Raw genomic sequence first — 26,514 nt, 5'->3', positions numbered from 1 at the left:
CTTTCAGACATGGAAAGCCTGTCAGAAAGTGACTTTGAGCCTTAGTAGGGCCACCATTACTCCACGGCTTCTGGTTGTGGGCCTTGCCCCCTTGTTAATCTCTGCAGCATGTGGCAGGCACTTTGAGATGCCTGCCAGCAGGGCAGGGATTACCAGAATCTCCCATTTCTTCATGGAAGCTTGTGCTACAGCTGGTTTACAGACGGCAGCACAAACTCACATAGGGAAATGGTGGTATGCGGCCACACCATGTGCGGTCGCATTGTAGTGGCGGTGTCGGGACTGCCGACTGGAGGTCCGTCAGTCCTGAGACTGTGGCACGTCCGCCCGACATCATAATCAGGGCCTTAATGTTTAGTGAGGGATGGATGTAAATATTTCACAACAGCATAGAGCCTTAAACATTAATACTGATTACAAATAGGGCATATAGGAGCAATAAATGACTGTCCTTTTCATTACTTGCCCTTGTATGGCAAGGTGGCAGCAGATTAAATATTGCTTGGTATGAAGATTCATAGTCAGACATCACTCAGGCCATCATGTCACCATTGTTACATGTCCCAAATCGCTAAAGTTATGGCTTATAACAATTCACACCAACTGTACTTGTAGTTGACACAGCACAGGAGACCTCAGAATAGCCCTCTGTAAGATGTGCCCCTCCTCCATCAGCAGCAAGAAGACCCAAAAGGAACAGATCGCTACTACCCATTTCCTCCAACAGATCTTCAGTCTCTGTAGTGTCCACAACTCCACAGCTCACAGAGCATCTAGACATGCTCCAAAGAGCTCATGGCCTGCCACCAACTGCCGACCTGTGACTGCAATACTGGGTGTAACCAGTGCCTTGGTTCTTCTCTCCTCTCCAATGTCTCGGCCTGCGTCTGTTGCCACCTGTAGCCCCAACAGCAGACTCCACGGCCATCACACACTTGTGGCTGCTCCAATTCAACAGCTTGCAGCAGATGTCATAAAGTAAGAACAGGAGGAGGAAGAAAAGGAGTAAAAGAAAGACTGACAATGCCGGACAAGGTGACAGAGAGGCATAGGATCGTTACGATAAGGACAAGGAACAGAGGAAAAAAACTCAAGCCAAGAGCAGCAGCAGGAACACTGACGAACAGACCTTGCACCAGGTGTTAGAAAGGATTGCTGGATCAGAGGCAAGTCATGAAACAACAAATAATTTTTTATTGCACAATTACTTCAAATCATTGCAATTCTTACAAACAGATGTTAAAAACGTTTTCCGTTCACTTTTAAAAAAGAGTTTGTGTCTGATATGGCTAAAATTCATAGCGATCATCTACAGGTAAAATATATCAATTGCAGCAATATGCTGGCCAATCTTCCTCTATGGTATATCCAGACTCCCAAGTACTTATATGCCACCACTACCTCTATGGATTTTTCTTCGATATACCATAAGCGCTTCGTGAGAAGATATAGATCACTCGCAAGGAGTACAGGAAAGTAAGATTCACCTACCAGAAGACGAAAAAAGATCACCTCTGGGTAACAGCTCATGAAATAATAAAATCAAAGAACGACAGAAGATTTTGGAGCTGGGTAAACAATGGTGCCAGATCAGCCCAACCATCAACCGTAACAAATATTGCTCCTGCTAAATGGGAGGCTCACATTGAAATACCCTACGTAGAGCCCATTAGTAACAATCGGCTTGGCCATCACAGCCACATCAACCCTCAAATAGGATCGGAGCCCACCATTAAGATCACACCAACCCAAGTTGCATATATCATTAAAAAAAAATTGCCCAGGAGGGGCGCACGGCCTAAATGTCATACCAACCAAGGTCTACAAAGCCTTGATGCACAAGTGGGCTGCACTTTTAGCCACCCTATTTAAGGCAAGCAGAATGGGCAAGCCTATTCCTGACTCCTGGCAAGGCTTTCTTCTTGTCCCTATCCACAAAAAAGGTTCTCGGTCTAGCCTCAATAACTACCAGATGATCGCCCTCCTTGACGTCGAAGGGAAGGCCTATGCAAGCACTCTACTTCAAGAACTGACAACTTGGGTAGAAGATCACAAACTGATACCCTACACCCAAACTGGCTGCCAAAAGGGCTGCCACATGAAGACAACTTGATCTGTCTAACTCACATGATGGAGGGCACACTCGCTACAAAAGGAAAGTCACTATATCTTGGTTTCATCGACTTCCAAACCGCTTTTGACAGTGTTATTTGTCCCTGATTGTGGGGAAAATAAAAAAACTGGGGCATTTCGTAGTTCCTATTAAACGCTCCCATCGCTCTGCACACTGGCACCTGGGTAAAAATAAGAGTTTCTTCTGGATGGTCAACAACCAATAAAATGATGACAAACAGAGGCCTAAGGCAAGGAAGCATTTTGGCCCCACTACTCTTCATTCTGTACCTAGCAGACTTGCCTGAGTGGCTGTCTCTCTCTCAAGCATTTCCGCCCAAAAGTTCATCCACCAAAATTCAATCAATGCAATATGCAAATGACACGATTCTCCTCGATCAAACCCAGGTGAGCCTGCATAGGCTCCTTGACTTAGTGGCCTCGTACTGCAAAACAAATGCTTTAGAGATCAACATTGCCAAAACAAGGGTGATGAAGGCATTTCGTCAATGAGCAAGGAAGCGCTTCTGGTATATTGAAGGAAAATCCATAGAGGTAGTGGCCGCATATAAGTCATGAAACAATGTTGAGCAGCTCTTGGAAATCTAGATGGGCACTTAAGCCTGTTACAAATCATTTGGGGTCTGAAAATATTGCTCCGCTGCTTTGGGTCCTGCAGCAGGAGTTCAGAACTGCTGCATAACATTGGATACAGATACAGCGTGCCAGAATATTTGCCCAAAGGCAATGTATATTTACTTGACGGACAAAGACGCAAAAGAAGCGCCACTTGATGAAAGATCAATGCTTTCCAGGTATTCACAAGTCAGTTTGCAGCTGGACATTTGGTAATCTTGGGGGCACAAATGGCACATATCTGGGCCTTAAAATAGGGACAGATGCAGCAACCACCCGAATGCCAAGGTATGCACAAGCCAGCAATACAGCAGCTAGCCTCCCCTCCTACATCTTCTTCATATAATTTTTCCCAGCAGGGTCCCCATCAGTCCTCGTCGGACATCAGGTTGTACTGTCTTGATCTCATGCAACAAAAGTGCTGTATAGGCGTTCCGTATATATTGTAGATAATTTGGTTTAGAGCAGAGAATGTAGCGTTCGGGGGTAGTAGGTGATGGAATTTAGGTAGGTACACGTCAGTATTAGCTGAGAGTGGTTGAAGAAAGGTTGTAGCTGCCAGACATCAGAGAAAGTTGGGAAGTGGATGAGTGGTTGGACTGGGCAAGTGGGGTTGCTATAGTTTTATAAGTATTGCGGAGGTTTAGTTGGAGAGTGGGTGAAGTTTGAGTGCGAGGGGAGGATTGGGTGTGTTCATTGAAGTCAAGTTGTTTTGAGCACTGGTTTGTGTTGACCTCCATTGTTGTGCATTCTTTTGCTGTATTATGATTTTACGTGATAATGTGGTTGATCCGGATACCATGGGCTTTTGAACCCAGAAGTGTTGAACTTGTGCTTGTATCTGTGTATCATTCTGCATTAGCTCTACACGAGGCATGCTGAAGGTGTTACATGAATATATATGGAGCATAGACCATGTGAACCATTTGTGCATCAGTGTTATTCCACATATGTCTGAAATGCAGCCATGATTGGATTTAGGTACATGTGAATGACAATGACCCTTTGTGTGTGATCTGAGGTATGGTCATAAGGTGCTGATCTACTTCATCCTCTAGATCTAGAAGCAGAATGAAGATTGTAGTTAATAGGCATGGGTGTTATTAGTTGATTGCTACAAACATGCAACTGCCACAGATGTAGGACATGGTATCCCTCCATGGTGGACATGTCTATATCAAGGACTCCTTACATGCTCGAGATCTGTAGTGGTGTCCCATGTCTTGACATTGTAGCGGGTATTGACAGCAATAGTTGTAGTGGGTTTTAACTTTTGATATTCGAAGGCTTGTGTTGTGCGATGATGGTACTTGTATATTTATGAAGTTACTAAAGTAGCCTATGGTCATTTTTTCATTTTATTGATCTGACAGGTCTGAAGTTTTCTTTTTCAATCTCTACCATGTGCCCTGGGAAGAGGGGGGCTAGTCTTTCCTGATGTCATACTCTTTTCCCTTCATATCCGAATGAAAGCGAATGGGCCTTACTGCGTGCAATCTTAGTGTATGTGCCATTTCATCTGGCTCTAGGGCATGTTAGTTTTGCACATGGAAATAATGGGTGAAATACCGCATGCAGGAAAAAATAAAATGTGTGGTCAGGCTGAGCAGAATTAAGGAAGAATTCATGCGGAAATTAATCTCTGCCGCACTCTAATCCAGAACATGTTTTGTTTAACTTGTCTTCTGAAGATGCAGCGTTATTCAAAATGTCTTGCCAGTGGTCTGAGACCTGCTGCTGGCAAGCCATTATCTGCCCAATTTACTAACAGCTCTTATTTTATCTGAAACAAATCATCTGTGAATATTAGAGACTTTGCTAATTTATTAGCAATCCCTTTCCAGAATCAATAGTTTGCTGTCGTATAATCGTAAGCCTCTATAAATATGTCCTTCCCTGTGATTTAAAGTCAAATTAAAGAAGAAAGCAAAAAATATTTCCCACATTTCATTTTATGCATGCCTCTTAAATCCATGAACCTATATATTTTGCCTCCGAGTTGTCAAGGCAGAAACTACTCTACTTTGAAGGAGCAGCACTATTGACCTTTTGGCCAGCAAAGCAGATTTACTAGCAGTTATTTTTAGAACATTTAAATTATGTAATTGTCCCAAATGGCAGGCTGCACCGAGATAAAACCAGCCTAACTCTCTCCCACACACGCACACGCACCCAGGGGAACCGATCAGACGATGAAAGCGCCTCAGTGTCTGCTGCCAAGGGGAGGGGGCGAGGGGAGTGACGGGCAGGATCAGAAACATCTCCCTCCCTCTGTCCACAGTCTGGGTGTGTTGTGTTACACTTCTCCATATCTCCTCACACTTCCGTTGGTGTTCTGGGTTCAAGAGTACCACCCTTTGAATGGCATCTTTTTAGCTAGCAGCTGTGGTGCTTTGAAAAAAAGAAAAGAAACCAGGGGGCAGGTTTACAAACCCCTTGCGCCTCATTTACACTGCCGTTGCGTCACTTTTGTGACGCAGCAGCGGTGCAAATCCTGCTCCATGGTGCGGGGGTACTTACAACGTGACGCATCTGAGAGATGTGCTACAAAAGGGGGTGGTGATGGACGGAGCATCTGAATCAATTAAACACTCACACCCAGTCAAAAGATCTGGGTTTAATTCATCACTGTTCTTTAGCCCACTCTGCCACCCCAGTTCAGACATGGCTATATGCAAATCAATCTGACCCTGTGCCTCATGGGATCAGTCCAGCCCGAACTGCCAAGCCATGTCTTCCATGGACCGGAAACGAGCTTCCGAGGACCGGTTTCTGGCATTCCAGCCGTCTTCAGCCCGGCGTGCTTGAATCCAGTGGCAAAGTGAGCAAGGGACTCACGTCTGAGCATACCCTGCCACACTCATGGCGGCCAAAAGCGGTATAAAAGGGGGTGGTGATGGACCTCGGAAGCGTGATGGGTTAAACCCAGATCTTTTGATTGGGTGTGAGTGTTTGATTGAATCAGATGCTCCGTCCATCACCACCCCCTTTTGTACCGCTTTTGGCCGCCATAAGTGTGGCAGGGTATGCTCAGACGTGAGTCCCTTGCTCACTTTGCCACTGGATTCAAGCAAGCCGGGCTGAAGACGGCTGGAATGCCAGAAACCGGTCCTCGGAAGCTTGTTTCCGGTCCAGGGAAGACATGGCTTGGCAGTTCGGGCTGGACTGTTCCATGAGGCACAGGTTCAGACTGATTTGCATATAGCCATGTCTGAACTGGGGTGGCAGAGTGGGCTAAAGAACGGTGATGGATGAAACCCAGATCTTTTGACTGCGTGTGAGTGTTTGATTGAATCAGATGCTCCGTCCATCACCACCCCCTTTTGTATCGCATCTGAGAGATGTGTCACGTTGTAAAGCCCTGCGCCACATATAGGTGTTCCTGTGCAGGGAGGGGGAGGGGCGTTCTGGCGCAGGAACGCCTCCTAAATGTGGCTGAGTGAAATCTACAAGATTTCACTCAGTCACTTTTAGGCCCATGCTGCGTCAAAACCCTGCGCCTGCTTGAAGCAGGCATAAGGATTGACGCAGCATTAACTAGATAGGGCCCCCAGAGCATTGCTGGAGCTGCGTCGCGCTTGCGATGCAACTCCAGCAATGCATCACTTTTACGGCACATATGCGTCACGCATCTGTGCCATTTTTGCCCCATGGTGGGCCGCATTTACAAAGCGGTGCATTCATGATGGCGGAGCTGTGGCGCACAATAACTGGCGCATCCCTGCTTATTTGCAGGGATGCGCCAGTTATTGTAAATATGCCCCTTAGAACCCTATGTACTAAAGTGGGTCTCAAAGAGACCATTGTTTTTTTTTTTTTTGCATAACACGCCTTTATTTTGCTTTGGGACTGATGTATTAATCAGTCGCAACATAAAATGCCCATTCGGAGGGAGTTGCACAACATTCTGCTTCATTAACATTTTTGAAAAAGGATTTTTGTTAGGACTGTCTGCAAATGACTGCAAATATAAGGATGGAAGCGTCCTAGGGACAGATCACCATCACTGCCTTCGCATTCCCTGAATGCTGATTTTTTAAAACACAAACACAGCAAGCGTCTAATAAAGGGACAAGCCCTGATTTTTAAAATTAAGGCTGGCGTTTAATAAATGGCACGCAGGGAGCATGCAGGAGTGCCCTGGCCATCATTGTGCTCCTGCCAGTGCCAGAAATCCGCTGTAGATAGCTTCCATTTTGCAAATACCTTACCATTCCTTTTAAGAGTAACAGATCATAGTCGCAACTGCAATTGAGGTTGCAAAGTATTGAGACATTGCATAGCGAATTGCAAAGGAGGAGGGGACACCCGTTATCAACCCCTTTCTTTTCTTCACAATTTATTAGGGGTAAGAAAGTGCACTTTGCAAGCCTGAAAGTCATTTCTGGGTTGCAATGTAGCTTTTGTGCTTTTTGACGTGCGTTGTTCAAAGCTGGTCCCAAAGCCTTTGATTTGGCAATTCACATTCTTTGTGATAGCAAAAATGCTTTGCGTATCAGGCCCATAATTCCTCCATGTACCTGTCATCCCTCATCTCCCTTCCTTCATTCTCAGCCTGCTCCACCACCAAATGACCTCCCACAACACTCCGAAAAATTGAATGGGAGAGTGAACAGGTGAGATACCAACTCTGCCTGATCAATCTCTTTCACTGGACTTCGAGAGAGGATTCATTCACACCACACACGCTCCGTACCATTTAATGAAATCTTACTGTCAGAACCCCGTTCAGAAGGCCCTGGGACAAGCCACTGCAGGCTCTCCTATTTAAATTTCCACTGTTAAGTGCTTAACTCTCTCTTGGCCTGCATCAGTTTGGCATATAGTGCTGCACAGTGCACGTGTGGTATACATGTTCTGGGTGCATGTGTGCCTTTGATTAGTACAATACAGGGATAATGCAGTGCTGTGCAGTACATTCATATTATATGCATGTGCTGAGTGTCTGTGTGCCTGTGAATACTACAGTGCATTAAGGCTGTCGTGCTGTGCTGTACAGCGCATGTATTTCATAGGCATGTGCTAGGTTTATGTGCACCTTTGAATAGTACAGTATATGGTAGACTTTTGGCTGCATTTTAAGAGACCCAGGGTTGACTGGAGAAACATGAAAAGAGGAGGTAGAGGAATCCCCTCAGACAGTTTTGTGGATTGCTGCATTCCTTTAGGTTGGGTGGGAGATACTGGATAAATGGAAGCCAGGCTGTTTGTACACTTCAAAGGGCGCTCTTTGATTCTGACAGAGGTCAGTGGGAAGAAAATTACACATCTCAGCACATCTCAGAAAGAAGATGGGGTTGATAAGAGAATCATAAAGAGCAGAGCTGAGGCCATGGGTTAACCTTTTGATAAATATATCGCTGTGGCTGACATTCAGGTGAAACACTCTAGTCACTACCATCGCCTGTGTTGTGGGGCTAATAGATTAGGAGAAGCTCCTGCTTTCACAGTCTGCTTTCTGGAGGAAGAGAGAACTGAGGAGAGGGTTCTCCAAAAGTAAGCAGACCATCACCATAAAACGAGGTTAGTTGTGTGCTGGTACTCATTGGAATTCCCACCTGAGAGCCCAATGGTCTGAAAGATGTGGTCATGGCTCCATTACCAATGTGAATATCATTGGGGTAAGGGGCAACCTAACATGTACCCCTAATCTCTTCAATGTTTTCTAATATGATTGGTCTTATTTTTATCTTAGATGTTGGGTTCGAGCATAGCAGGCTCACTCAGTTGGTCCATTGCAGTATAAGCCTCATTTTTCTCAGGACTACCATCAAAAATATCCAGCTGAGGGTATTGAAGGCCTTTTCAAAGTCAATCATCAGTATCACTATATTTGCTAGGTCACTGAGCGCATTCCCAGCTATCTAAAAGGATGTTATATTGTTCATGACAGTGTAGTGACCCAGGATGAATCCGTTTTGGTCTGGGCTAACCAGCATTGGTAGCAGGTGCAACATTCTTTGTGCTAAAAGTTTGCTAAGGATAATATAATCCATGTTTATCATTGACAGTGGTCCTAAGACATTCTGCTGATATGGTTGCATGAAGGCCTAGGAAGTGATGCTATTAAAGCCCCTGTCATGGACTGAGGCAGATCACCTTTTTATAAGGCTGTTATGTTTCAGTTTCATCAACTTTTATTCGATTATCAGTTTGAATAATTATAAAAAGTACATACTAAAGATTACGAACACATGAGTGAGATAAAATAAGTCAAATTAAAAAGATATTTAGATAGAAAAATAGGTTTTACAGTTCCGTACAGTTCTGGTTTAACTAGAAACGTTACGACGTATTGTTAAGACTGCTTTAAGAAAAGTCACTATGAGTTTAGCTTCATGTACCGATTTCAGAGATTGCAAGTAAAGAAATGCCGGATAGCATTGTCTGTATCCACTGGTTCGGAGAATCGGGATAATCCACGTTTTCCTTGGTAGTTTATAGTATTTGCAAAATAGAACAACGTGGATCGTAGATTGTAGGGAGGTTCCGTCACAGGGACAGTTCATCAGGTTGCGCGACCAGTTATGAGTTTCCGGAAATGAAACTAAACGGAAAAAGATGTTAAAGCGTAGTCTTGTTAATAAAAACTTTTCATGATTAGATAAAAAGTACGTCAGATAGGGCTGTATGCATTTTCCAGACTGTTGGGCACAATTTTTTTCGTTTAGTGGTTTTGTGATCTCTGCCTGGTTCCGTAGATCTCTCAAATGGCCCATACACAATAACTTTAACTGTTTCCTGGAAATGTCTTCCACTGAAGGAGGTTCTTCAAAATAGGACTCGCGATCCAGGTCTTTAAAGAAGTTACATACATAGGTTAGCCACGGGATTTTTCGCCATTTTGTCAGGGCTAAACAGTCAGTGATGAGGGAGCGAGTTAGGTGACATTCGGGGTTGCACCATATTCGATGCCACAGTGGGATAGGCTGGCATCGAATGGTGTCAATGATGTATTCCATGCCGAGCTCCCGGTGTGAAGCTATTATCGGGGAACTTTGAGGGAGGGCTAAAATGTATTTTATAAAAGCATTTTCAGTGTCCTGTAGCTGGTCGATACGTCCGTGACCCCAGATTCCAGCTCCATAGGTGGCCACACTATGGCATTTTGCATAGTATATAGTCAGGAGTTCAGGTGGCGCTGGTTTCCCCAATTTCCTCGAGAAAGAGGTTAGTGCCGATGTTGCACGACGAAAGTGGAGATTCCTGGCTTTAATTGCCTTTCGCCAATTCATTGCATCGTCCACTAGGATTCCCAGGTATGGGTAGACTGGGGTTTTTTCCAGTTTGATGTTATCAACCATTATTGGTTTGGGGTTTTTGATCCTGGGACCAATATGCATTGTGAAAGTTTTCTTGATGTTTATTTTGAGACCAAGTGAGTCCATGAATGCTGCATATTTATTGATTTGTAACTGGAGTTGGTTTAAAGTCCGTGCTAAAATGACTGAATCGTCAGCATACAACAGTGTGGGTATCGGGCGATGATTTATCTGGGGTAGGTCCTGGCTCCCTTCCAGCATAGCCTGTTCAAGCCCGTTTGTATAAAGGGTGAACAGGAAGGGAGCCAGTACACATCCCTGTCTTACTCCCTTCGTTATTTGGAATGAACGGGACAGTTCGCCGCTGGTACCGAATCTTACTCGGCCTACAGCATTGGAGTAGAGTTCTCGTAGGAAGGTTATTATCGGGGGATCCACACCAAGGTCGCTTAGTGTTTGCCAAAGTTTCGCATGCTGGACGCAGTCAAATGCCGCACTTAGGTCGGCATAGACGAGGAAGATGTTACCTTCTTTGGCGTGAACGTATTTACCAGCCAGGAGAACAAGATTGAGGGCCTGCTCCACGGTGCCGAGCCCCTTCTGGAAACCATATTGCAGGTCGGTTATGATGTTATTCTCCCGGGCCCAAGATTGTAATCGGTCCAGGAGTACTCGACCTGCAATCTTACCCATGGAGTCCAGAAGGGAGATTGGTCTGTAGCAAGCGGGATCGTTGCGGTCGCCTTTTTTGAAAATGGGTAAGAGGATTGATGTTGACCATGAATGGAAAAGGCCGACCGAAGTTACTGCTGACATGACCCGGGTGATTATCTGCGACCAAAAGTCCACATCATGGAGGAACAAGTCCATTGGAACACCGTCAGGGCCAGGGGCCTTTCCAGTTTTAGAAGCCCTGATTGCTTTTGTGATTTCGTTAAGATGGAAGTATATCTTAATCGGATAGGTGTTGTTTCTCGTTGGCTGGACCTCGTGTGTTGGATTTTCTACTGCGGAGTCTGAGGGTGTTCCAAAGATTTTTGCAAAGTGGGAAACCCAGTCTTCCTCGGTTATTGCCACATCAAGATGTTCGATTTCTGTGCTATTGGCCAAGAAAGGAGATCTAATGACTTGCCAGAATGAGGTGCTGTCTTTTCTTCGGGCACTGTCGTGTAATCGTAGCCAAAGATCTTGTTTAATTTGTTTTTTGCGGTCTTGCCTGGCAGAGTTGTATATTTTTCTCAGGTAAGAAATTTCCTGGGGGTCTCTCGTAGGTTTATGCAGGGCTTCTTTAAGAGATGAAAGTGCCTTCCGACAAGCGGTGTCGAACCATCTCGTGGTAGGGGACTTAATCTTGTTTTTTAAGTTGATAAATAGCTCATCCCTTATTGTTTCCTGGATACTTTGGAAACAACTGATGATTATTTGGGGTGGTGCCTCCAGAGACATGCATTTGGATAGCCATTGTTCAGTTTTTTCAAGGACCCTCTGTGTCACCTCTTCCGGGTCGATCTTGGCCCATTTAACTGTATACCCATTCAGTTTGTTTATGGACAGTGTTTGCTGGTTGAGGGAGCTCGACTTTACAGGGTGAACTCTTGCCAGTTTGATGTTGATTTTTATACTGAGCGGGTAGTGGTCACTTGTTGGATTGGACCCAGTTTCAAAGTTCGCTAGTTGCCCTTTGAGTGAATGTGAGGCTATTATGTAGTCTATGGTTGTAGAGTAGCCTCGCCCATGGAAAGTAGGTAAGAAATCCTGCTGCGGGTCAACCAATTCATTCACGTAGTCCAGGTCTAAGGAAAATAGGATGTCGTTAAGTTTGTTTCCACATATCGAGTGTACGAAGTGGGGTATAGGGTTACCAAACTCGTTTTGGAGTCCACAGTTTCCGTTTTTGTGGTTTGGGCACAGAGGGAAGTTGAAATCGCCACCCCAGATTATATGAGTTGTAGATGTATTGTTATCGTTTTGAAACGAAGATAGAAATGTGGCGATCTCTTCTAGGTTTGACCAGCAGTCCGAGGTACCAGAGTTGTTGTAGTAATTTATGAAAATATAGTTATTGTCTTTGGATGCTGTTATCTGCGTAATTTGCATAATTTGGAATGTTGGGGACTCCTTTAGTAATTTCACTCTGAGGGGGAGGGTATTAGCAACGTAAGTCGTGAGCCCCCCCTTTGGTCTGCCCATATTTCCCTGCACTGCTGGGGTGAAGAGAGTTTTATATCCCGCAAGGTGTAATGGGGTTGTGCACCATGTTTCTTGAAGGCACAGTATCTGATGAACCCTGGCTGTGTCGAGCCATAACCCCAGTGATATTTTTGAGGACAAGCCTGCAGTGTTCCAGTATGCAATGGAGAAACTCAGGTTTGTGGGGTCAGTAGTGGAGTAAGGTGTAACTAATGAGGTATTCGCAGTCTGGGTTTCTGTCGGTTGGTGTATTTGGGCCTGTGAGGGGTTAGAAGAAGCTTTAAGAATTATGGTTTGCTGGTGGTGTGAGCCAGTGGTGTTTCCGTCTGGATCTGTGGAGGTTGTGTAGATAACATTGTTAGAGGTGCTAGGGGAGACAATGAAAGTTTCCGGGAATGGTTTTTTTTGGTTGCACGGAATAGGCTCCAAGGGTACTCGTTGCTGGATTGGATTTATTAGTTGTGGTGTGATAATGGTGTTTATATTCTTAGGTTCAACCCTGAATGGTCAATCGACCATCTCAAGGCAGTCAAAGCGGTTTTGTGTTGGAAAGCCCTGCCAGCCTTCGTATGATTGAAGGGGTCTATCTTGCCAGTATTGCCTTGGCCAATCTCTCGGGGCATTTCTGCTTCCGTGGTCGTAGGTATACTCCATCTGCTTACATGGTTCTTTAGGGGTCTGGTGCCAGTTCCAGGATGGGGTATAGCGATGTTGTTTTGCTGGAGGATAAAAGAAAGAGAGATGCCGAGCATCAATTCCCCCCTTTTTTTCCAGCGAGGGCCAAGCGCAGATATAATCCACAGTGGAGGGGTCTCTGCATGTTACTATAATGCAGTCTCCGCGGGTCGTTTTTGTTGTTTTGCCTACCCATACTACCCTACGGACTGTGGAGATCCCTCCCGAGTGATGGGATTCTAGTGGCCTGTTGATTCTTAGCCATTGCATGACCTTGTTTTTAAGTGACCATGCAGTTTCAGGTGTCTCATCGGTTAGTTCTGGTACACCGGTAAGTACTATTGTATATGGGGTGGCTTCTGGAGGCAGGTGAGCTGGGCGTCTGGATGCTGGTGTTTTTTTGGGGATATTTTTGGGAGAAGGCTGGGGGACCGCTGATTTTGGTGGGAGAGGTGTTGGCTTTTTTATAGAGTGAGGTTTGCTAGGATTATTTGTGGCGAGTCCTGGAGTAACTAGGGTTGCCGAGCCTGTATTAGGTGTTTGTTGGTTCGGTACCACAGTGATTTTACTCTGCTGTGGTCGGGGCGTTGTATTTTGTGAATTTTGGTTCGTAGTATTTCGTTTTGGGTATTTTGGGGGTAGGGTGGTCGGAGTTGGTTGTTTTATTACTTTGGGTGGTTGTGGTTGAGAATAAGTTTTGGAAGACTGCGGGACATTTCGCTGCCCCTTTTTTTCTATGCATGTATTGGTATCAAGAAGTGTTGCAGAAAGTATGGTCAGCTGAGCTTCCAGGTTTCTGATGCTTAGTTGGATAGGTTTCAGATACTGGAACAGGAGGTCTTTTGTTGTGGTTAGAACTTGTGAGGTAACTTTGCATGTTCTGCAGAGGTTGTCAGTAGCCTCATTGGGGATTGTAGAAGGTGGGAAGTTAGCTACAGGAGAAGGTAGTGTATTTTGTTGCAGGGATTGTGTTGTGAGGTTTAGGTGGTCTATGACATGACCTGAACAAGGAGCCGTAACTGGTACATTATCAGTGGGTTTTGTGCTGCCTAGTTTTGGGATGGCTCCTTCCCTTTCTCCTCGGAGGTGCAAATCTGAGTTAGTCTGGGATTCTTCCTGAGTTTGACAGGCCGCCAAATCAGGGGTTGCCTCTAAATTGTCTGAAGTTAATGATAGGTCAGACTCAGACTGTGTTACGGATAGATCTACTATAGATGAGACTGTATTAATATCGGGAGCAGACACGGTTACGGGAAGGGAACAATTTTGGGAGTCAAGGTGAATGGGGGAAGTGGCGGTTGCTAAGGTACCTAGGGACAATCGTTTTGCGTTCATGAGGTCCAGTGACACTCTCTTTTCGAGAAGGGAGATGCTCTGATTGATTACCTCGTGTGTTCGTGAAATGAATAAGTCAATAGGCCCAGTTATTTGTGCTACCTCCTGGGCGTTCTTAGATTTGGTCTTTGTAGTACTCCTGGTTTTGGGCGGCATGATTGTGGTCTGCTGGCTGAGGTTTCCGGAATTAAAGGGGGGTGGCCCGGTCCGGTCTCTACCGGTCACTAACGGGCAACAACGGGCCCGCCCTTGGCCCGGGCTTCGCCCGGGCTGCGACCCACGCGTGTCCCACGTTGCGTGGTGTGCTCTCTCTTTAGTAGCTATTGAGTCAGAGGGGGCCTGGCACTGGGAGGGGGCGCGGCTCACTCGGGAAGAGGACCAGCTGTTGGTGTTGCTTGCTGGTCCTCGCAGTCCCGGGGCCGCACCTCTCACCTCCTCTGCGGCCTCGCTCACACACGGCTCCTCGCGCTGATGACTGTAGAACCAGGAAAGGGCTGGAAAACAAGTAAGCTGCTCCTGCAGCGCCGGTCAGAGTTCAAGGATGCAAAACCTCTATTCGAGCGGCGCCCGCGAAGCGGGAGCCGCGAGAGGTAATAAGCGCTTGGCTGGGGGCGTGGCACTGGGAGGGGGCGCGGCTCACTCGGGAAGAGGACCAGCTGTTGGTGTTGCTTGCTGGTCCTCGCAGTCCCGGGGCCGCACCTCTCACCTCCTCTGCGGCCTCGTTCACACACGGCTCCTCGCGCTGATGACTCTAGAACCAGGAAAGGGCTGGAAAACAAGTAAGCTGCTCCTGCAGCGCCGGTCAGAGTTCAAGGATGCAAAACCTCTATGCGAGCGGCTCCCGCGAAGCGGGGGCCGCGAGAGGTAATAAGCGCTTGGCTGGGGGCGTGGCACTGGGAGGGGGCGCGGCTCACTCGGGAAGAGGACCAGCTGTTGGCGTTGCTTGCTGGTCCTCGCAGTCCCGGGGCCGCACCTCTCACCTCCTCTGCGGCCTCGCTCACACACGGCTCCTCGCGCTGATGACTGTAGAACCAGGAAAGGGCTGGAAAACAAGTAAGCTGCTCCTGCAGCGCCGGTCAGAGTTCAAGGATGCAAAACCTCTATGCGGCTGTTATGTACTTTCTTGTAGATGTGGGTCAAGCAGACCAGAGTAGTTTTTGTAGAATTCAATCATCAAGCTGATCCCGGTGACTCCATAACAGCAATAAGATAAGATAATCACTGTAACTTGGGCATCACATTCACCCTTATGAACCGTGATGATATTCTGCCTTTTTTAATGGAACTTAAAATCTTCTCTCTGAAGTTATATCAACTATCCATCTATGCATTGCAGTAATTATTTTTCTCGTCTTAAACCTGATGCCTGAGCTTTAACTTGGGGAAGACTGGCAACTGTGTTCTCCAAGTAGACATTATAAAAGGTCTTTCATAAGAATAACATACTTTTTTTTCCAGGTGTGCATCATTTTGACCTTAAGCTAAATACAACTAGTATACATAGTTCCCAAACTTCATTCGTAAACCATGAATACATGCAATATTTCAGATTTACATTGCCAGTGGGTCCTACCCAAGTGTAAAAAAGATCTTTTCATCTATTTCTATGATTTTATCTTTCAGAGCATTTATGCAGTTTTTTATTTATTAGAGAAGCTTCTTTAGATTTTCTTTTGAAAAGTATGAAATAGTGTGGTACTTAAAACAGTTCACAAGTAATATTTATCTGGACGCTTTAATGGAGCATCCACCCATCTTTTAGCTCCACAAGCAACTGCTCTCTCCCACATTTAGAATTAAGAACATGACTTAAAGCTAAACACCATGACATTACAAAGATGGCTGCCAAGCTAGACTGTACATTACAGTGCACACAATCTGCACAGAATTATTCACATTTAACATTCTACTACATTACTACATACCTACCTTCCTAATAAACAAAATGTGCAAACAAATAACAATATTAAGATAAAATAATAAGATTAATGAATAGAAAACATATATGAATAAAATATATACTGTACAGTCACAACACACTAAGGGCCAGATGTAGGTGGCCATTTACCAGCCGGGAACGGCCGATTTCGGCCGTTACCGACCGGTAAATGGGTTTTTGGGATGTAGGGGGCCAATTTTACCGATTCGGTAACTTCTAGATGTAGGTGGGACTCTTCTGAGTCCCAAAGGCCTTTCAGATTCGGTATTTTACCACCCAATCCAATTGGGTGGTAAAATACCGAATCCAGGTGTGCATGCACATATGTGCATGCACACCTATGCCATGTGACAGACAGGCATGCCCTTAGGGCATGTCTGTGTGCCACATGGCACACATGCCTGTATTTGAGGTGCTAGTGGGTATCAAAGTGACACCCCCTGCACCCTTGCTGGAATCGGTATTTACCGAATCGGTAAATACCAAATCTTAACGATTCGGTATTTACCGATTCTTTAATACCTACATCCCCCCCCCCCTCTATTTTACCACTTCTTAAATACCGAATCGGTAAAATTCGGTATTTAAGAAGTGGTAAAATAAAATTACCTACATCTACTCCCAAGTCACAATAAGCGGTATAGTTAATACAATACAACATTTTCAAAGCTTTTAGGGAAACATCTCTTTTTATTTGCAATTTAGAACCATGTGATAACTCATTTAAAGTATGAGTTGGTGTCCCAAATTCTTTAACTTCCACCATATCACTGACAATATCAGAATCATTGTAATCCTTACAATCTTTATGTGTAGTAACATTGACCGTGGCCAACCTGGATAAACTCCACTAAGAACCATTACATAAACAGGCAGGGGTTTTTCCCAGTTTCACAACTTCTAATACCCCAGAAAACTTGGAATATACTTTCTTCACATGCATAGGTACCTCATTTTTACTTTATCACCTACTCTCAACCGTTTTTTTTGAAGACTCTCCCATTCACCATGTGCCTTTCCTTTTTCATACAATTTTCATTCACCATCTTGTACATTTTGTTTAGATCAACCATATTCTCTTTGGGCTTAAACCAACTGAGATTCACCTCTGGCCTAAGTTTCTTACCGTAAGTAAAAGAAATGGTAAAAATGTGGTGTACAATGTGGTGTGCAATGATAAGACCAAATAGGATCTGCTACATTTTTTTTTAATATTAATGAATGCTTTAAGAGCTGGTTGAATACCTTCAACCACAGTTTTATTGAATCTTTCAACGAAAGCATGCATATTTGGTGAATATAACGCTGTCTTCACATGTTGAATGTTAGCTTATTTAAGAAATGGTGTGAACAAACTAGACGTAAACTGTGTCATTATTTGACACTATATACTCAGGTAAACCTTCCCTCCTGAACAACTCCTGTAAAAACTCAATGATGGTATCAGAATCAACATGCAAAACCCATTTTACATCTACCCATTTTGAAAAATAATGTATCACCACTATAATAAAAGCTTTGCCATACAAGATACCTTCATAAGGGCCTAAAACATCAATAGCCAACCTTTGTCATGGCTTTTCTGGAACAGAAGTATCTAAATGGGTAATTTGTTGTGTTTTAAGCACTTTGTCTGAATTTGCACACGTTGAACAGTCGTTTACAAAACAGATAATATCAGTATCCATATACGGCCAACAAAACTGATCAATTACTTTTTTGACTGTATTGGTTTACCCTAGATGTCCCAGATGAGCAATAGACACCAAAGTCTTTCTAATACCAATTAGAGGAACAAATACTTCACCTTTCAACTCAACATAATTTGCCAGTGAAAGATCAAAGATCTTGTCCGACCTTCCAATAAACAAACAGGGGCATATTATCAAGGACCAGTGTTAAAATTATCGCTGTTTTATCGTCAGGAAACTGCCGATAAAACGGTGATAATGTGCTTGATAATACTCCCTTGCTTATCCCCATAGAAGCCCATGTTCTTGTGTTAACATGGGCTTCTATGGGAATTAACAAGGGCGTATTATCAAGCCCATTATCGCAGTTTTATCGGCAGTTTCCTGCCGATAAAACGGTAATAATTTTAACACCGGTCCTTGATAATATGCCCCACAATTCTTTAGATAAATGCTTCTCTAACGGCTATCCTTTAACAATATATTCTTTCAATAATTTCATAGTCTCATCCTCCGATGTAGCTTTGATCCATTTTTCTTTGGAAATTGCTTGTCCCATGGAAAGTACAACATCTTCCATGGTGGCAACCACACACTCCTCATGTGCAATCAATTTATAATCCTGGTGCATTATTACCAGCCAATCTACACAAACAATCTGCCAGAACATTCTGTACTCTGGGTATATATACTACTGTGAAATTATATTCATGCAATTTTCCCGCAGCCTTATCAACCTAGACAACTCTTTTCCCGCTCCATTTTTGGACAGTAATGACATTAATGATTTGTGATCCTTTTTAAGCTGAAATATGTCTTTAAATGCTCAGCTACCCACACACACCCCAGGGTTTCTCTATCTATAGTGGAGTATTTGATTTCAGTAATTGTAAGTTGTCTTGACGCAAAGGCAATAGTATTTTCAATACCTCCTCTAAACTGACTCAACACACCTCCTAGTCCTGTACCACTGGCATCTGACACTCTACTGTAACTATATTAGTCACAGTTTCTGAAAATGTAGGCAATGGTTTGCATCCTCAAATGGCTTTTTTAACTGCTTTGAATGCCACAGTATGTTCATTTGTCCATTGAAACTTAAATCCTTAGCAACAAAACACACAAAGGGTTGAGGCAAAAAATCCTGCACCTATGACCTATAGTGGCTTAATAGTATGGCGATGGTGCTGAAAAACCAGGAAATGCACCCCCCTCCACTTCCAATTGGGTGAAACCCAAATACAGTCAAGAACAAAAATTGAAATTAGCACCCATCAATTGGAAATCTCGTTATAGTTCATTAAAGCATCAAATGTTCTTGATGAACAGTAGAAAAAGCAGGTCCAGATTTTTCTTATAATCAAAATAATTGTTCTTTATTGATAAATATATTCAGATGTTTTAAAATCCAATCATCACAATAATTATTTTAGCCAACGCGCTTTGTCTCTGGTGAGACTTCTTCTGGCCTCCAAATTTTATGTATGATGTTTAATCATGTTCCACTAGCAAAAAGAGCTCAGGGACACATATAAATATGGTGCCATGATAATCATCTTGGTGCAATGAACGTAAGACAAATAACAGAAATAGGCAGGGTAGCCAAGCGGCCTATTGCAAGGATGCCTGCGTCGTGGGGAGATTGTTTTTGTTCAGAAAGGGTTACCTTCCTGCACAAAACAATCTGAAATGACGTTTAAGATTGCATTAGCACACATAGAAGTTGAAAAATGGCATTGTTTCAATGATTATTTATGTGCAGGAAGGGAATGCAGCACACATAGTAACAGAAAAAAAAATCTAAGAAATTAATACATTTCTCCTCGCTGCACCTCCACACCCCTCCTCTGGGGAGGTGTAGCATTTACACGTATTTCCAGACTTACGATTCCTCGTACATTTTGAAATGTGTCTGATTCCCTGGGCGTTGCCCACAGCAACACCCATAGAACGCCCCGTTCACGAAAAGTGATGCGTGTAAAGGGGCCATATTTACAAGGACAGGAAAAGTTACGCAGGGTGGATTTTCTGTCCTTGTAAGTATAGAGCAGCAAAATTTGCCACTGGTACGTTATAAAAAGTGACGCTTCTGTGGTGCCAGGGGCTTCTAAATATACCCCCTTGATTTTACCGGAGGGTTTACACAGCGACCCAGACTCTGTGAAATGGACACCGTGCACGTTCCTCAATCCGAAAATGTATGCATCTTGTTTGAGGATAATCCCTATGGTTCACATCCATATTGTTGCCAAAATGTAGTAGTAAAAACAGTCCACAAGTAATATTCATGAACAAGCTTTTATGGAGCATCAACCCATCTTTTAACTCCACAAGCAACTAATCACTCCTACATTAAGAATCAGGAACATTACTTAAAGTTAAACACCATGACATAACAAAGTTAGCTACCAAGCTAGACTGTACATTACAGTGCACACAATCTGCACAGAATTCTTCCACATTTAATATTCTTCTACATTACTACACATAGCCTTTTAATTTGCTGGGTCTATGTCAGAATTGGGGTCCATCTTTATATCATACAGTTCCTTTCATGAATGTACTGCACCTAAAATTGCCTATGGTCTGGTTTAAACATCAGTTTGGGTATCAGATCATACTTTTGTCATTGGTTGTGGTAGTTTCTAGATTCGTTCGGACCTTAAAACATTCTTCAAGTCCATAGATTTATTCTGAACTATTTCTTGTAATGTCTTTAACCAAACAGAATGAAATCTCTCTTTCGCTTCAGCATTAATCAGTGATGCTTTTGTTTACTGCTAGTGGTGATGGACATTATGTTTTTGGGTTGAAACCAGAATAATGTTTGGATAAAAATTGGGTCCTAAATATTGATTATAAAATATCTACTCCTTTAGATTTAATATTATAAAATCTACACCAAATCGGAGGGTATTTCTGTAAACAATATTTAGGCACAATAATTATGTAAGATAATATTTCTGTAAATGATGCTCTGAAATGCAACCAATGGTGTTGCCATTCCTTGCTTCTTGTCTTCTAGATTGCTAATACAATGGGGTGCACTGTTCATGTTCCTCCCTTCAATTATAGTCAATGGGTTATCTGATTCACATGGTCTGTATCAGCAGTTGTCTCTCCATTCTCTGATGTTTGAAGGCTAAAGTCATCTGTATTAATCCTCGACTTCAAGAAAAGGTGTTGACGCCTTGTGTTGCATCTGGTAACATTTTACTAAAGGTGTCCTTTGATGTAAGGAGCACTGCCAGTTGTACACCAAGGCTATTAGATGTTGTCAGCGAGTGCTGGGATGTGGCTGGGCATGATGACAGTGATGACTGGAGAGGAACAGGAAAACTGCTGAAGTATGACAATTGTTAGATGGCACTGAAAGACCAGCTGTATCTCTGCACAGGTAGGTAACATTGCAGAAGGACAATACAACATTTATGGTGAATAACATGCTCCTGAGCTGCTGTTCTGAAGAAGATGTGAATTATTAACTAATAGAAATTAGCTCAACTATCTGGAAACTGTTTTCCCAGTGATGGCAAAGCTGAAACACTGAGAAATCTAGGTAGTAACAAGGGATCTCACCTTGCAAATTAATGATTCACTTGTTTCATGCAATGCTTAAACAATCGAGAGACCATGACACTGTAGCAGTTGTATATTACTAGCTAAGAGTTCATTATCAAATAGTTCCTCAAATGAAAGGATGCCAAACTTTATATTGAGATCTTTCAAAATGTACACCTACAGATCTCAAGTGACTGAAACTGACAGCAAGCTGGAAGGTTCTTGAGTAGCAATTGTTCATACTGTGGACTGGCTGTCAAGTTAGATGACCTCTGGCACCCTAGTTAAAGGAGCTTGCAGAGGTAAGCCCTTCTCAGCCAGCCACCAGAAGAAGGGTACCTGTCTGGAAAACAAAATGCCAGGCTGGAAAACATCATCCAGTAAAAGATGTCTCATTCTTCAAAGTTGGTCAAAGCCTTTTTACTTTTCTGCTTTGCTCTACTTAGAGATGGAATCTCCTGCCTGATAACTTGAAATTTCAACCCAAATGCGAGAAGACAATTCTACCAAAATCATTCTTTTGCACTAGAAGCTCTGCACGGTATGACTCTATGAGGCATTCAGTGCCCGTCATCTGTGAGCAAATAAACACATTAAGCAATGGCACCATCTCATCTTTGCCAGACCCTCAGATTCTCCATTAACTTCTACTGCAAGATACTTTCATCCCAACCTAAACACAGAGACTAGGGCCAAAGTCCTGTTCAAGGAGTAAAGTTGTTTGGTTTTTTTTGGAGTTTTCTATAGGGCAAACTTGACCTGACGGTATCGGGTATCAGAGCACGTTACACAAGCACCAGTTGCGCTACATAAGGACACATTAATTTTTGTTAGGCACTGGGAGATTAAGGGATTTGCCCAGAATCACAGGATGTTGCACGTCATTGGGAAGGCTCGAACCCGGTTTCCTAGATTTGAGGTCCACCACCCAACTCGTTAGGCCAACTCCTCTCCCCAAGAGAGAATTTATATCACTACTTAAAGCCACAACTCCCCTTTCGCTTACATAAAGTCCCAAGCTTCTTCTTTGAGTGTTCATTGTTTATAAGTGTTGGTAGCATAATTGTAGGACTACTCCTAAAGTGGAGGTTGCGCGATGAGAGGAAAGTGATATAACCTTGTATTAATTATTGCTGATTATCGCAGTGCACATCTCAATATTTAGCATGTGCTGTTTATTTGGCACAGGTATTAGTCCCCACAAGCGCTATGGAACTCTTAGTGCTCCAAAGTCTCAATTTACTGCAGTCAGTGTGGACAAGGATATGGTGTCACAGAGGCATCCTGAGAGGAGTTGGCCTAACGGCTAGGGCAGTCGACCATAAACCTGGGGAACTGGATTTGAGTCTCGGCAATGACACTGAACATCCTGTGATTCTTGGCAAATCACTTAATTGCCCCATACCCAACAAAAATGAATGTGTCCTCCTGTAACGAAACTGGTGCTATGTAAAGCGCTCTGATACCCAATTCGGGTCAAGTTTACTGTATATAAAACTCTGTTAAAAAAAAAATACTAGCCATCCTTTGCAGTACAACTACTGCTCAATAGGTGCTGGGAATTATCTTAGGCTCATTTCAAGGAAAAGTATGCTCACCTTTTCAGGGTGGGATTCCAAGATGATGCTTCTTCAGTCAATATCCGTTTCATACCAGTCAGGAAACAAGGCACACATTTATAAAAGAAGGACTTTGATCGTGAAGCAATATCTGAATAAAGGACAATATCAGAATCCCTTGTGTCTGGAAAGTTATTGAAATAGTAGTCACCTCAAAAGTTTCCAAATATCTGGAGAGCTACGGCCCACTCAATGACTAATATTTCGGCTTTTGACCAAGTCAGGAGACGTAAACATGCTGTTTAAATCAGAGGAAAGTTTCAAGCAGTTTTGTGATTTGAGGCAATGAATGTGCTTTTCTACTTTTGGCCCTATTAGCCACCTTTGATACTCTTGATCAAAGGTTGCAGGAATACGAAGGAAGCCTTAATCTGATTCACCCCTTTCTGTGAAACTTTACTACCTTGTTAATCAGGCACATTCCTGTTCAAAACAATCAGCCTCCTCTACAGAACTTTTGTCTGCTCTCTTCAAACAGCACATCATTTCATGAGAAAAAGCACTCACTGGACATCAATTTATTACGTGTTGTTTGTTGAGTCCTTGGGTGCTAAGTCTCTATCCCACTGCACATCCCCTGAGTAAGCCTTGAATTGACTTATATAGCATATTATTTTCCTTTGTAGATTTTCCCCTGAGGAAGGGACTGAATTGTCCCATAATTTCTTTTTCTACACCACACCAGTTTGGACCTGTCATGTATTTACCAAAAATACATAGGATATGCACGTTTAGCTAACATAAACTAAGGGGTTGGAGTCTACACTGATTCCCGACATCCCCAAAGGATATGTTAGCCTTTAGACCACTAGCTCACAGTGCTACCATAAGCACTCTAACCTTACAAAGGAGCAGAATAGTTTCTGCCAATTATTGAATATAGCAACCCTTGATCCTTCAGGGATAGTGGAAACAGTATGGTACTCTTCGCTCAGTCAATCATGCTCACGTACTCCCAGAGAGATACACAGAATACATGGTGGAGAGGTTTTCAATATGCATTTATTGAACCAACACAATTCAGTGTAAAACATGTTTGCTGCGACAATCATTAAACAGAAACAGATGTATAACATTACAAGCACCAATAGAGTAAATAAAAGGTAGTATTCTACCATGGTGCTCAAACAGTGAATATATGGAGGCACATAGATACATGGCAGTAATCAAGTGTACTCCTACTGTGCGGACCCTACCTAAGCATACCTAAATGTACCTAGCATGTGTGTGGGTGTAAAGCCAAGAATCACCCAGGAAAGAGCCAACCCCATTAACTTGTGGGAAGGAATGAAGGTCCCAATCTTGGTCTCAAGTTGGACATCCCGCAAGGGATATAAGACCACGGCATGCTGGAGCTTCTGCATTACGGAAACTCAGCGTCTTGTGTCAGCATGTAAGCTTCTCCTCTATCTATCTATTGTGGGTATGGTTCTTGAATACCGTAAAGATAGCCTTGGGGTTCCTTATACAATCAATATGTTGTGAGTATGATTATGCAAATGAGTCTAGAACAATACTTGTAACTATGCAAAGTAGTTCTTTCAGCCTAGGATGAAGCTGACCATGACTTTTAGACAGATTATGTTCATGCTGTTATGTACGTCATGTGCAGGGACTTGTCTAAGCATCCTCATGCATAATAAAATAGGCTAGTTTCAAGGAAATTGATCAACTTTTATTCAGAACATAACTGGGTAAAAGAACAGTGCTTAGAACCGTTAGGCAGAGCAAGTTAGGACAAATGTAGGTAAAAGGTCATGTAGCTTCCTAGGCGTAGATTGGGGTACATTGGGGTTCATAACACCAGCCATATTCAAGTCAGTCCTGACACTGCTCCCCATGGGAACAGTCCACTCCAAACTACCAGGCCAGGGCTTCCCTTGGACCAGAAACAAGCACCCTAGGACCGGTTCCGGGGTATCTCCCCTCATCAGCCAGGCTAGCTTGAATCGAATGGCACAGTGAGCACAGGACCCATGTCTTGGCATACCCTTCCCACTCAGGGCGACAAAAGCAAAAAGAACAGACAATGAACGGAATGCTTTCACCCTGTGTCACAGATCTTGGTTCTAGAAAGATGACATTTGCCTGTCTTAAGTATACAAAAAGAGTGGTGAGGGGCGAATGAAGATCCAGCATGTATGCTGGACCTTCATTTGCTCTTAGTCCCTTTATTTGTATACTTACTTATGAACAGCGGTGCTGCCGTGGGATGCTTTTTGCTTAGCAAGACTTACTTTCTGTTGACCCTTTAACCCTCTCATGTTTCTACCCCTATTAAGATCCCTTCCTTTTTGCAAGAGGTATCCCTCCTGTCCATAATATTATGAAAGATCACCAAGGTCTGAGGTTTGACAATGACGTTGTCTCCGAAATTTTAAAAGCCCCATCATTTCTAGGGCCCGATTGGAATACCCCCTTGGTGAGCAACAACAAGTGCTTGACGTCCTTGAGAGCATTTAAATGGCAAATGGTCAAAATTACTCACCATGGTACTCTGATGACAGAATACCTCAGGGCCAACATAGCCCTTAGAGGGTTGGTTGTAGCTAACCCCCCACACATTTTTCTGGAAGATCCTGTATTCAAATGTGAATGGTCACTGGTAGCATGGAAATACACCAGGGATATCCTTGTATTATGTATCACCCCCTGAGCACACAAATAAGTAACTGAGATTGGTCTCAACTAAATTATAGTTGCACTAAGAAGATTAAATAGCTGGCAATCCACTCAGTATCATAACAAGACCAAGTCCATTCTTCAGACGTTGTGGTCACTGCAGATCTTCAAAGATTTATTCCAAAATAATTTGACTGTAAATTCTGTACATCAGTCTCTGTGCATAGATGGTACATCAGCCAACACGTGTTTCGTCATGTATTTATATTACACATAGCCTTCTTCAGGGCTGCAACCAAATAAACATTGTCCATGAATAAAATGCTACTACTCTATGTTACCAAAAGAAGAGAAAAGATAGTTCCCTTCACCAACACAAAAGAAAAGTTCATACAAGATCTTATCCAACGTGTAGGTATTTGTCCTAAGAAAGAAAAGAGGTTTACATAGCTCTAACAAGGGTGGAAAGTTCACACTCTGTGAATACCTTATAACCCAGTACATTCAGCTTAGAGTTAGATAAGGCATATTCACCTCAAAATAAATCTAATTTCCTGGATATATAACTTCTTCTTCTTGTTGCCAGGAAATATGTCTAGAAATGAGTGCAAACAAAAGTCACCAAACAAGGCTACCATATGCCTGTATATCCCTATTGGATAGATCTCCTGGGTCCTATTCAGAGGTCTAACAACATATTCAATTATATGCTTATCCCTAGGTGCGGTATCCAGTATCCAAAGTTAGTTCAAGACGGAAATATCCAAAACAATATTGTATTATCGGAAACCCTCGCTTTAAGTCAGCCAAATGTTATACACACTAATATCCATATTATATTGGGCGAAATGGCACTCACCAAAATTAACACA

This window comes from Lissotriton vulgaris, chromosome 9 (genome assembly GCF_964263255.1).
Source record: "Lissotriton vulgaris chromosome 9, aLisVul1.2, whole genome shotgun sequence".
In the NCBI taxonomy this organism is placed as follows: domain Eukaryota; kingdom Metazoa; phylum Chordata; class Amphibia; order Caudata; family Salamandridae; genus Lissotriton; species Lissotriton vulgaris.
The sequence above is the reverse complement of the archived record's forward strand: the minus strand, read 5'-3'. Positions refer to the sequence as shown.